Source organism: Lepisosteus platostomus, chromosome 2, assembly GCF_059453375.1.
Source record: "Lepisosteus platostomus isolate fLepPlt1 chromosome 2, fLepPlt1.hap1, whole genome shotgun sequence".
Lineage (NCBI taxonomy): Eukaryota > Metazoa > Chordata > Actinopteri > Semionotiformes > Lepisosteidae > Lepisosteus > Lepisosteus platostomus.
The window spans coordinates 64,551,879-64,563,918 of record NC_142612.1 but is presented as its reverse complement, the minus strand read 5'-3'; the positions used below and the strand labels follow the sequence as shown (position 1 = coordinate 64,563,918).

Below are 12,040 nucleotides of genomic sequence, written 5' to 3'. Positions count from 1 at the left end.
TTTGGATTTGTGTAAACTTTATACTACCGAAAATGGAAGTTTGTTGTAAAGAATAACAAGGCATTGTAATGGAGGTACATGTTAATCAATACTTTTCTATACTTGAATACAAGGGGAAATAGTTTTACAGCTGCATTAATAGTATTCATAACATTTTTTTAAAGTTTACAAATATAATGTCACTGTATAAATAAACTGTCATGGAAGGAAAAGTGTCACTTTGCATCACACCGATATTTTCCAAAGATTAATATTGTTGCATGAAGTTGATTCATTTATTTTACTCAAGGAGTCATGGAGCCATTTCATTTCATGCTTCCAGAGTTTGTAAGAATGATTTTGCCACGCTGTTAGAGTACAGCAGTTACAGGAACTTGCCAATGATTTTAATAAATGATAGAGGCAAACTATCATATCGGTCACACAAGAAATGGAAAATTATTATGGATATAAATTTAGAAGCACTTTCCTGCTCCTGCTTGTTGATCATGTTGTGTATGTCAGGTTTTCTGTCGGATACTCCGTTTTCTGTGCTTAATGACTTCCTTCGTTCATGAATTTTTAAAGGCAGGATTTTTTTTATTTGTACCATTTCTTACTGTTGCCTTATTTCTTTTTCGATTGATTTCTATTTTTGTAAGTAACACCGTGCTTATTTGCGACACAGGCCTCGTGATTGAAAACAAGGATTGATGTGTCTCCTCATTGCCAAGCCACCTCTTTTTGTCCAACATCATCAAGAATCCTTCACACCATCACCACTGGTACAACTGATATTTTGCATAGTAGGCTCTCTGATCTAGGACAGCGAACAAAGTACAAAATCTGCATTAAGTGTTCTTATTAAATGCAGGGTGTGGCATTACGTGGGGGCGTGTTCAGTGTGGAGGCAGAGCCCTGGATGAAGGGCGGCGGCCTGCCTTTGTAGTCACAGCTGTTCTGTCTGCTAGATGATGAGCCAACACTGTGAGTGCTCTATAAAAGCACACTGGACACCCCCCGAAGGGACAAGAAGGGTCACCGTATCTTCACTGGGGCAGGCTGACCTTTTTCACACACTGGGTTTTTGTTTTGTTTTGGCCTTGCGCGCCCTGCTCTTCCAGACTGGTCCCCATTAATAGGCCGAGTCCAGGCCGGTCACCGCTGTGCTATCGGTTCTTCTTCTTCCCAGGCTGGACTCCGACGAATGGGGTAAGCCCAGCCTGGAGGTCGCGATGCACAGCAGCACACATTTTCTTTATGCTTTTCTTTTTGTTTTTTTCACCTCTTTTTCTGGTATTTTCGGTCCTTGCTAACCTCACACCACTGCTTCCACCCCTTAGTTACAGGTGTTGACTTTTTACTGGCGCTTGCTGCGGCTTCTCCCACTCCCACAATGTTACAAGGGTCTCTATGCATTTTTGAAGCGATTGGTTTGTCTTCAGTTTGACATGATGGTCCAAATATTGTCTTCTCCCAGCCATTGCAAAAAGATCTTCTTGACTTGATACTTTCTATTGCCTAGTGAGATGTCCCGGTAATGAAGGGTGCAGCAAATCACACCGAAAAAAAACACAGAAATACTCTTAAAATGTTACAGAAAAAATAATAATATAAAAGTTTATAGAGATACACCAATCTCAGGAAGTATCCTTACATGTATGCTTTAATGGCATAAATATATTTCAATGTTTCTTGGTTCTGATGTTTAAAAATATTTCTAACACCTCAGCAAAAGAAATCCATAGTGAAAAAAGCAGGCATGTGGTGTTGCTGATGGCAAAAATCACATGGTAACAGCTCCCTGCAAAGATCCCATCTGTTAAATGAGTCTGGACTGGGTTCATTTCATACTGCTGTACTATAATTATAAAGAGAAACACGTTGGTCTTTTGCCAGCTTTTGCAGTGGGGCAGAGGCTCAGTGTCCAAGTGGGTTTTTACTCTCTTCCACTGGATCCTGTTCAGAAGGGTATGAAGAATGGAACTGAGTAAAAGCTAGAAAAGAAACCCAAGGCTGTTAGAAGTAAGCTTATCATTTTTATTTTACTGTGACTATTTTGTAAAAGCAACCTTCCTCTATGATCCAACTTCCAGCAGGCAGTCAACAAACCCCACAGCCATTTATAAGTGAATTATTCAATCTGTGTCTGTTTGGGTTGGTGCTGAACAAACGCCACGCACGTTTTGTGTGCTGGCTGATTACCACTGCTGGATCTCTCATGTTGGAGCCTGTCAATAAGAACAATCTTTTACAGCCCTAAATACTGAGCATCAAAGCCAGTTATTCGGAACACAGATGCACGAGGGGGAGTGAACTGTGAGAGAGCACTTGAGAAAATTACAGCAATTTCCATAATCAAGAAAAACCAAGGAAAGTTTGGTTTTCCGTGTAATTTGTTGCTTTTTTTGTCAACATTCCATGCAGCACATTTTCTTTTTGATTTTAAGTTTCCAATTGCTTCACAAGTCTCTCTGATTTCCGGCCCTGGTCCAGGAAGATCCATCTTCTGGTTCTTGCGCCATCTGAGCTCTTAATCACAGGTTCATTGATTTCAGTTTTCTGTCTGGGACATATTTGTAAATTTGCTTTCAACCCCTTTAAAATCAAATGGGATTTGTAATTGGTATCAATCCTAAGTTTCAGACCTGTCCTTGTCCCTATATGTTGAAATGCAATGAATAGACCTCTTCAGTAGGAAAAAACATTTTAATTGTGGGAGTTTCTCCTGTGTCTGTTCATCATAAATTGATTTTAAAAAAGTAAGAGCCGTTCAGTCAGAATTAACATCAAGCAAATTGAGGAGATCTCTAAAGTTATGGGTGCTGAGACTACCCTTGAAATCAAGTAGTTTTGAGTACAGTAAATACAAGTCTAAACAATCAATCAATTCAAGTCCTCAATTAGCACTGGAGACGTAGAGCTCAGCACTGTGAAAAGCAGAAGATAGTGTTTCTCCAGGACCAGGGCTGAGATGCACTGCTTCAGAGTTTATCATGAGGGAAGACTAGTCCCCTCTAAAGGCAGGGTCTTTTTACAGATTTCCCAGAAGAGCACTCATGCATGACAAATTAAAATTGAAATGTTAAAAAAAATGATATTTTGCCATCTGTGTACATTTCAGTACATGTGCGCAAGCTGTCTTTCCACAGTACAGGTCTGCAGAATCCTGGGACTGTCAGACAACTAAGCAAAGACTATTTCCTTGAAAGAGTGAAAATTACACAACTGCTGCACACAGCCCACAAGAAAAATGGAATAAGATTATACTGATTATTTTTATCTTCCAAGCATATATTTTCTGCCAAAAACTGAGGCAATATAAAGTCATTTTTCTAGATGTGTGAACTTTGCTGATAAGGCCTGAATAACAACGTTAGTTGCTTACACCAGGCTCAGTATTTAATTGTATTTTGAGGAGGCAAGCACTTTTCACTGTCAACCTTCACAAAACTGTCCATCTAAAAAAAAGTTGACTCTTAATTAGCTCTTTCCTTCCTGGAATTTGAAAACAGATTGTTGTCTATTTAATTGTACCACGAGCACACTTACATAAGCATACATGGTAAAGCACCTTGAAACTTAGCATTATAAAGGTTAAGGATTGATGAGAATTATAGTTCACTCTTTGAAGTGAAAAACAAAATGGTGGAACACTTGATAATTACATTGTGATTTCGTGAGGGTGTCCAATCCTGCTCTTGTCTATAGGTTTCTATTCCAGCACAGCTCTTAATGTCCACATCAGTGTTTGTTGGCTTGTGGGATGAGTTTAACCACTCCTGCCAGCTCTTTAGGTGCTGCTGCAGCTTTAAAGAAAGCTGGAAATCCTGCAAACACACTTCAGGAGCAGAGATATCAGAGAGTTACATTCCCTGAACACTTTCAAATCTAGACTCAGAGAAAGGATTTTATTAATTTATTTATTTTTATTTAACTGGTTCTGTGCATCCCTTTGCTTTCCTACGCTATTTCACACCCACTCCCACTATCTCCTCTCAATGTGTATTTTTCTTCTTGTTCTGTGAAGAGCTTTGAGAGGCCACCTTTAAAGGTGTTATATGCTGTACAATAAACTTTCTACTTTTACTATGTGCAGTTACAGTATATTGTCTCTTGGCTACATCAGTAGGTAGGGATTCCCCAAAACACTGAAACTCTGAAACTGACCATCAGAAAACAGCCAACCTTCATATTTGTGAGGGAGCTTTTCTTAAAGCAGAGGCAGGTATTCAGACATTTGTGACATAGCGCAACATGACCTCCCTGTCGACCAGACATTGGAAAATGGTGATTGAGTCACTGAGTCACGGTGAAATAGTATTCCATACAGAAAATTTTCTGGACAGAAGAACCTAAGGGAAGTACTCACTCAAGTAGCTCATTTTAAGATAAACAATATTGAATTTGGTATTCAGCTCTACTCTGCAGCTTTAGAAATTTCTATTTTGAGTAAATTTTGGTAAATAATTAGATGGCTACATCCTGGATGTAATTTGCAAAATGGCAGTGTAGACGCGAAAGAGCAACACTCCTGTTACTGATCCCTGGAGCACTCCTCTTAGTAGGATATTTCCCATTGAGTGTAAAAACAGAAATCCACTGGGATTCTCTAGTGTGGTGAACCAAAAATAAATAAACATAAATATAAACCTTTCAGAAATACTGTAGGTCACCATATAGACTGCCTTTGGTTTTTTCAAGTCGCTATGAGCTTTTCACAATACAATAATCCACAATCATAAAATCATGTAAAAAAATCTAATTGTTGTGCACAGTAAGAAACTGTGATAGTGTCTTCCCATTTGTGTGATGTGTAATCAGTAGATTAGAACTGTTACTTACTAACGTTATTCATTTTAAGACAGATCTACTGTATTGGCATATAGTACAGACAGAAAAAGAAAGCTTGCTAATACCCAAAGTTATTTTGAAGAAAGAAAGAGGAGTATCCCTATTAATTATTCAGAAGCTCAATGTACAGTATGCTGTTCTGCAGAATCCTTATTCTATGGAAAGGATATTCTTCACTGGCACAATATTTCTGTTTCAGTTTACTAAAGACGTCTTCGAAAAATTTGCTTCAAGAAAACTGTCATGCAACAATTATTGTGCATGTTTGTATGACATTACCAACACATAAATTAATGGGATTTGGGCTCTCATTAAACGACAGGCTAATTATTGGTTATGTTTTTTGAAGGTCTCAGTTTCAAAGAATATACAATATTTCACTGGCACATTACATTTTAAATCAGTTTTATCTGGCCTACTGTGCAACAATCCAGTCATGTTACCAAGCTACGTCAGATATGTTCCAGTTGCTAGTTAGCTAAAGTAATTGAATTTGCAGTCTAAGCACCTGGGTGGATTGTGTTTTTCCCCAATGTTAATTATAATTAATAATGGTTTTCTTTGTGGAGCTAGTCTGATTAGACAAGATTTAGTTGTTAGATTTGTTCTCTACAACGTCAAGTTGGAAATTACTTTTTGTCAAGGATAAGGTTTCTTTTGGATGATGAGAAAGGATACTCTACATTAACAGTTTTCCAGAAACCTGAACTTTATCAACAGTGCACCTCACTTTCAAAGTAGCATGCAAACTGGAATAATAGCCATTTCACTTCATCATTACAACAGAGTATTCTAGAATGGAAAATGAATCTGTAATTCATTTATAATTCAAAAATATGGTGTATATCCTGGCATTTGTGTGAGTTGAGAAATTCAATTTAACCTGAATTGACTGCAACCTCCAGTTAATACATCGCTCTGCAAAAGTCGTGGTGCATTGTTCTGCTCTTTACACATAGTGCCTTTCCTTCAATATTTAGAAGCGCAGTTCAATGGCTCAAAATTCAGAAAATACATCCATCTACCCATTTTCTAAGTTTTATCCTATTCAGGGATGTGGGGAGCTGGAGCCTGTTCCAGCAAGCAACGGGCGCAAGACAGGATACACCCTGGTCAAGACGCCAGTCCATCACAGGGCAGACACATAGACAACTACCATGAATACACAACAACCATGGACAATGATGACACCATTGATATTTATATTTTGGCGTTAACCTGTTGAGTCTGAAGGACCAGTGCTTGACCATGCAGCTGAAGAATTTGGAGCCTTGTTTGATGAATCAAGAGGTTGCTGTAATGCCAGATCACTGGGGAATAATGGCCTCGTATTCATACCCTGGAGTCAGTGATTGGCAGTAATGTGGGCCATGGAGTTGAAATATCAACTCCTTTTCTGTAGATACAGACAACTCCAAATGACGTGATTGCAAAAAAGAGTTTTTATTGATATATGGCTTCAACCTTCTTGGTTTGTGGGATGAGCACCTGGCCCATACTATCCCTTGTGGATTAACCGTCAAGATCTCAACACACCACTGATATCCATAAAGGGGGAATGATAATCAATAGTTTCTCTCTTTCTCCTTAGAGAATGATAGGAGGAATTAAAGAGCATTTAGTGGAATGGTCAGAGTTGACTAGCATTCCCAACATATTGACAGACACAAGCAGGCTTCATTAATGCAGACAAAAGCACAGACATAATTCACATCTTTCAGTAACTAATAAACTAATATGGATCACTAAAATAGAGAAGACAATAGTTACAAATGTGACAAGTAAAAGGGAAGAATAAAACATTTGACAGTGCCTTGTAATTCTTTTATACAGGTGTACACGGTGTACCTTACTCCATCAGACCCCTAGAACTGAGCGAACCTCAATTCAATATAATTATTAATTCACAATATATTGGATCCTGTGAAGCGTTAATATTTAAGATGCATATCTAAGAGGAGTACTGTAACTTTCAGTAGCTGTGGATAACAGGATAGCAGTGTGGTAGCGTGACAAATGCCGATGACTGGTGATGACTCTCTCCTGAACTTTCATTGTGAACTGCATTTAAAGATCGCTGAATGTCAAGCTTTGTTTCTTCTCACCCAGTCTATGCTGCAGTAGTAACTGCCAAAGTTCTTATAACAGTAGAAGACCACAAGTGAAGGCTTTGAGTAAATTGCTGATGCTCGTAAGAAACATACATTGTAATTCCTGTCTAGGACCTTTGTACAGCAGTGTATAGCATTATCTATTGAGGAAAATTAGAGAAGACAGACGATAATAACTGTGTCTAATAGCACGGGAATATACCAAAGAAATGTATTTAAATGGATTCTGGATTTAAATGATTTAAATGGATTAAAATGAAATGATAAAATTGGCTTTGGTGAGCTGGATCAGTATTAACTCTGGCCCTTCTGCAGCTCTGACTGCTCTTTCTTGCAGACAACCACCTGTGATTTAATGTGTCAGATTTGCTCTTCACAGTTCTGTCTTCTGATACCAGATTCTCAACACCACCAAGAAAACATGAGCCAATGTTTTTCAGCCCTTCTTAAATTTTTCTTCTACTCATCTCCAAGCACAGGTGCAGCAATCATAAATATGTGTGCAACACAATGGGAACAATGTAATATAAAATCAATATACTGTAACATCTTCCACTTCTCAACCTATAAAGCATGCATTTGTTCAAGAATGTGATTTTACCCAAGCAAATGTATATTTCATATTTCCAGATACTATTTACAAAGTAGTGAGGAATAAGATGTTGACCTAAATCCCTGAGATGTAACAATAAACACTGCAGCTTGTGAATTTTGCTAGCCTTGAAAGAAATTCTGTAAAAAGAACAAGTACAATATATCAGAGAACATTTATAATCTGTTTTGTGGAGGCATGGAGAAATCGAATAATAAATAATGAGAATTGTTTTCACATGTATATTTTTTATTGATAATTAAATACCATAACGGCATTAATTAAAGCAAATATAAATAATAAACTGGATTGCACAGTAGAGCATAGTTAAATGTATTAATGGTGTTTCAACTTTAAGAGTACCCACCCAAACTTTGTTCCTGTGGGCTTTTCAAGAACAAGCTATTGCTGTTAGTAATCTTTATAAAATGATCTAAATACAATTATTCATGCTTTTTATGCAAATACGTTTTCACAGTTAATCTGAGATTTCTATTTTAAAAAATTTCATTAATTTAAAATGAGTTGTTTTCACAGCATGGTGTGCTGATTTGGGGTTCCTAACAAATAGCAAACATTCTTAACAAATTCCTACTTCCTGGTCTCAGTAACAATGATCTAGACAGCATTGTCTGTGGATCTACCAGCCTGTGATAAGGATATTTGCATTTTCTGAGCAATTAGCGCTAAAAAAAATCACAGTAAAACAACATGCTTTAAATTTAACAAAGTGTTATCAGTTCTCATTTGAATCAGCCAAGTAAGACTTAACCTCACAAATTTAATCTTAATGTTTCTGTACAAAAGCCCCAGTTATTGTAGGTTATTCTCATAAGAGTTAGATTTGTTCAAATTCTTGATTTCAGCTGCTATAACTGACTGGTGGTATAGGGTGTTTCAGTAAATCTGTTCAACCTTACAATCCTTCTTCAGAGATAATGTCCTAGAGAGTATAAGAACTCCCTCAATACCATACCATGCATTTAAAAACATCTTCAAATATTTAGAATTCATGAAAAACCTCTAAATAATTTCTAGATTGCTCAGAAAAAAACTGAGTCATCTCAATAAAACTACACCGAGCATATCAATGATTGATTTCAAGATTTCCTAAAATGACTTTGGGATGTCCTGAAATGCTGTTATATCCTTTATTAAACCAGTTATTAATACTGTATCAAACCAAAAGTAAATTCTCTTTTAACTACAACAATCTGGTCACATACTGCAATCTCATAGCAATATGAGCAAATTAACTGCAGCAGTTTAAACAAAGTTTCTGACTGGGGAAGACAAAAGCTGTGCTTCCTGTGAGATCTGAATCCGCTACCCTCTAGGTAGGAGTCCAGAGCCCTAACGTCTGCTGCCTTAAGATAATCTCAAATGCACAGGATATTGTTCTTTTTTCAAAGATTGGCTCAATCTATTTTAAAGTAAATAAAAGGCCATTTTAATTTTTAAATGAATGAAAAGACTAATCATAAAATATGTTATAAAAAAACGCTGGGGAGATTAAGGGGAATTTCATATAAGGCTTAAAAACAGTTACTTCTACACTAGTGTGCATTGCTGTAGTAAAATGCAATTGTGGTTGTTTGATAAAGAATCTGCTTCTGTGCTAACAATATTCATGTTTGTTTTTAATTAATAATTGTAATTCATAATTTGAATTAATAATTATTTTCCCTTCCACCTACTGTTAAATAAAAGTATAAGCATCTAAAATGCAACACTTGGGCAACATTTAATACATTTCATTTTAAGAAGGAAAATCAATCACAGATATGATACAACCCCAGAAAGCCACGCCAGTGATCGGAGCTGGAATATTTTCCCCCTGACGCTTTTAATTAAAGTCAATCTGTCAGGAAACAAACATGCTCTGATTAAGTCTTATGTGGAATTACGCCACTTGAACAAAAGCACAACAACAACACCCAGTATGGTGCATAAACCCGCACTGCTCTCTCCAAATGGTGCCAGATGTCCCCTGATTAATATTGTGGGGGTGCTGAGGCACTCAGAGCTCCAGTGAGGGCTTCACAAGGATTGTGGCTCATGTGCAGCAGCAAACTGCCTCACCTCGTGTTAGTGCATATGGTGTGGCCTTGGCTCTCTTTCAGGAATGAGGAATGAGCTGTGATTCACTTTCTCACTCATTTTCATCCCATCGCACATGATTTCCCCCCCTTTTATTGCTGTTACCAGCAGGCCACGCAAGACATGCTCCGAAAGTTCATCCCTGACATTTTCAGCAGCTCCGGGGAGAATGTGCAGGACTCTTCTCCTTGACAGGCTCCAGGTGACAGCACCTCCAGGGAGGCACGTGCCAAGAGAGGCCCAGCTCTCCCTGTTGCTGGAGGAAGCTGCAACATTGCTGCCTCACTGGGTTGCACAGCCTCCACATACAGTATACTGACAGAGAGCAGTCTCAAAGGGGTAACCAACCCACGTAACTATGAAACGCTATTGGCCCAAACTGAGGCACTTGGCCTGTTTTAATCATTACTGCCAGGTGATGTTCAGGGGGTGGGGGGCGGAGAAACTGAGGCCCCTCTATTTCCTCTGTTACAGTATGTAGTTGTCTACTCTGTATTGAAACTTCAAGTTCTCAAATGCTTGAGGAAAAGGAGTTTTGAATTCCCCCCACCTCCTTTCTGTACCTCCTCCTCTTTCTATTTTTGCGCTCCCTTTGCATCCAGGTTCCCCTTGAGGGGTAAGTGAGGCTCACTTCCCAACCTCGGGTTGGCAGCGCCTCCTTGCCCCCTTCCGGGGAGGTTCTCACTGTGTGAGCCAGAGGGGACCCCCGGCTTCCATACTTCCCACCGCGTCGATCTACTCATTCCTCCCCTCCTCCCTGTCCCCTGAGGGCCCGACTGCCAAACACAAGGCAGTGCCTCTCAAAATGACTCTGTCAGTCAGGGGACATTTAATATCCTGCTTCGCTCCGCACATCCGCAGCATCCAGCTCAGCTTGGGATCCACCAGCTGCTCTCAAACTGGTCCCTGTAGGAGTATCTCACAGCACAGAACCGTTCTTCCTTCTCCGCCTCTGAAAGTCCAGCTCCCAGTCATGGGACATGGCCTCTCGAACTGACTCTCAGTACGTCAGGGGTGCTTATGTTTTTGGGCCCTAGAGGCTGCCAAGTCAGTCAATCCACAAGGACTACGATCGCACTATCCATGCTCAGGGTTCATGGTCAGGGGGACTCTACTATAATCTACCAACCCCAGCATCTCCCAGTGAATTCCAAGTGGGGAATACACTTTCATCAGTGGGACTGCATTGGAGGTTTCCTGATAGCTGACTGTCAGTACTTGTGAAGTTATAAAACAAATGGGCCTCCTGTAGCTTAGCAATACTGGACACTATTCGGTTTAGTGACTCTAGCCGTGGAGCAAAAGTGTAACACCATGTCATGACAGTTGTGGTTGAAATGTTATGAACTTGTGATTATGTGATTTAAATGAGATCTTCGATGGTCAATGATTGCAGTCTTTTATTTGCACTTGAGGAACTTTGGGACTTTGGGAGGAAGTTATTGAGGCTCCCATGTCCATAACAACATTCATGAGAGAGATGATGGGTAGCAAAACTGATTGTTACATATAATACTGTACAGTGCTATTAGGTACAGTATATGTACTATGTGTGTTTTTCTTCTTTTTAAATTTTCTATAATGCCCATTGTCTCCAATGTTTGAATCATCAAGCATGATGCTCATCTCAGATTTTAGTACATGTTACATAGAGATTACAAAATCCCTTTCCTTCATAAATATCCTATTCCAGAAAAGTCAGCCCTGAAGTGTTTCCATGGTCCTGAGGTTTGGACTGTGTTGTTCATTACATGCCCTAGTCACGTGAGCTAGGAGAGTTTCTGCTTAGCCTCTGAAATTAAGAAGAAGATATCCACTATTATTATGCCACCTCAGTTTCTTGGTCATGCCACTATTTGCTCATTTCCTTTGTTTAATTTTTCAGAACCACATTTGTTTTGTGCAGAACTTGTTTCAAATAAATGTGTTACTTTAAGATGCTGTATAATTTGCTATACAGTTATTTCAGTAGATTGGTCAAATTCTTATATCAACAAAGCAATGGACATAAAGGAATAACGTACTTAATATTTGGTGTTAATTTGCCTGGCTAAGGAAAAGACAGGGCTGGCCAAAGATCATTGTTTTCACATTGTTCCTCACTTCTGAGGAATGGACCAGGGAGGCAGCTGCAAGAGTGTTGGTGGGGTGAAGGGAGGGGAGTGGAAAACAGTTATGTGCAGACAGAGAGTGCTCACGTTTAGGAGAACAGATGTGTGAGATTAGAATTTGACTTATTTTCAAACATCTGTTAAATAACACCATTTATATTGCATGAGAAGCTTTATGTCAGTAAATGTTTTCTTTAGATATTAACGATATTAACATGCTTGTTTCCTCTGTGTTATTAATTAATACATGTGCTTAAAACACTAATGAAAGATTATTTTATTTGAACAACAGT

The 12,040-nt window shown here is 38.7% G+C and overlaps 1 protein-coding gene across 3 annotated transcripts in view; it reads left to right on the top strand.

The window, feature by feature from the left end:
• The window catches only part of sphkap (SPHK1 interactor, AKAP domain containing), a 98,128-nt gene that overhangs the window by 48,025 nt on the left and 38,063 nt on the right, over positions 1–12,040 (top strand). The window lies entirely within an intron of this gene.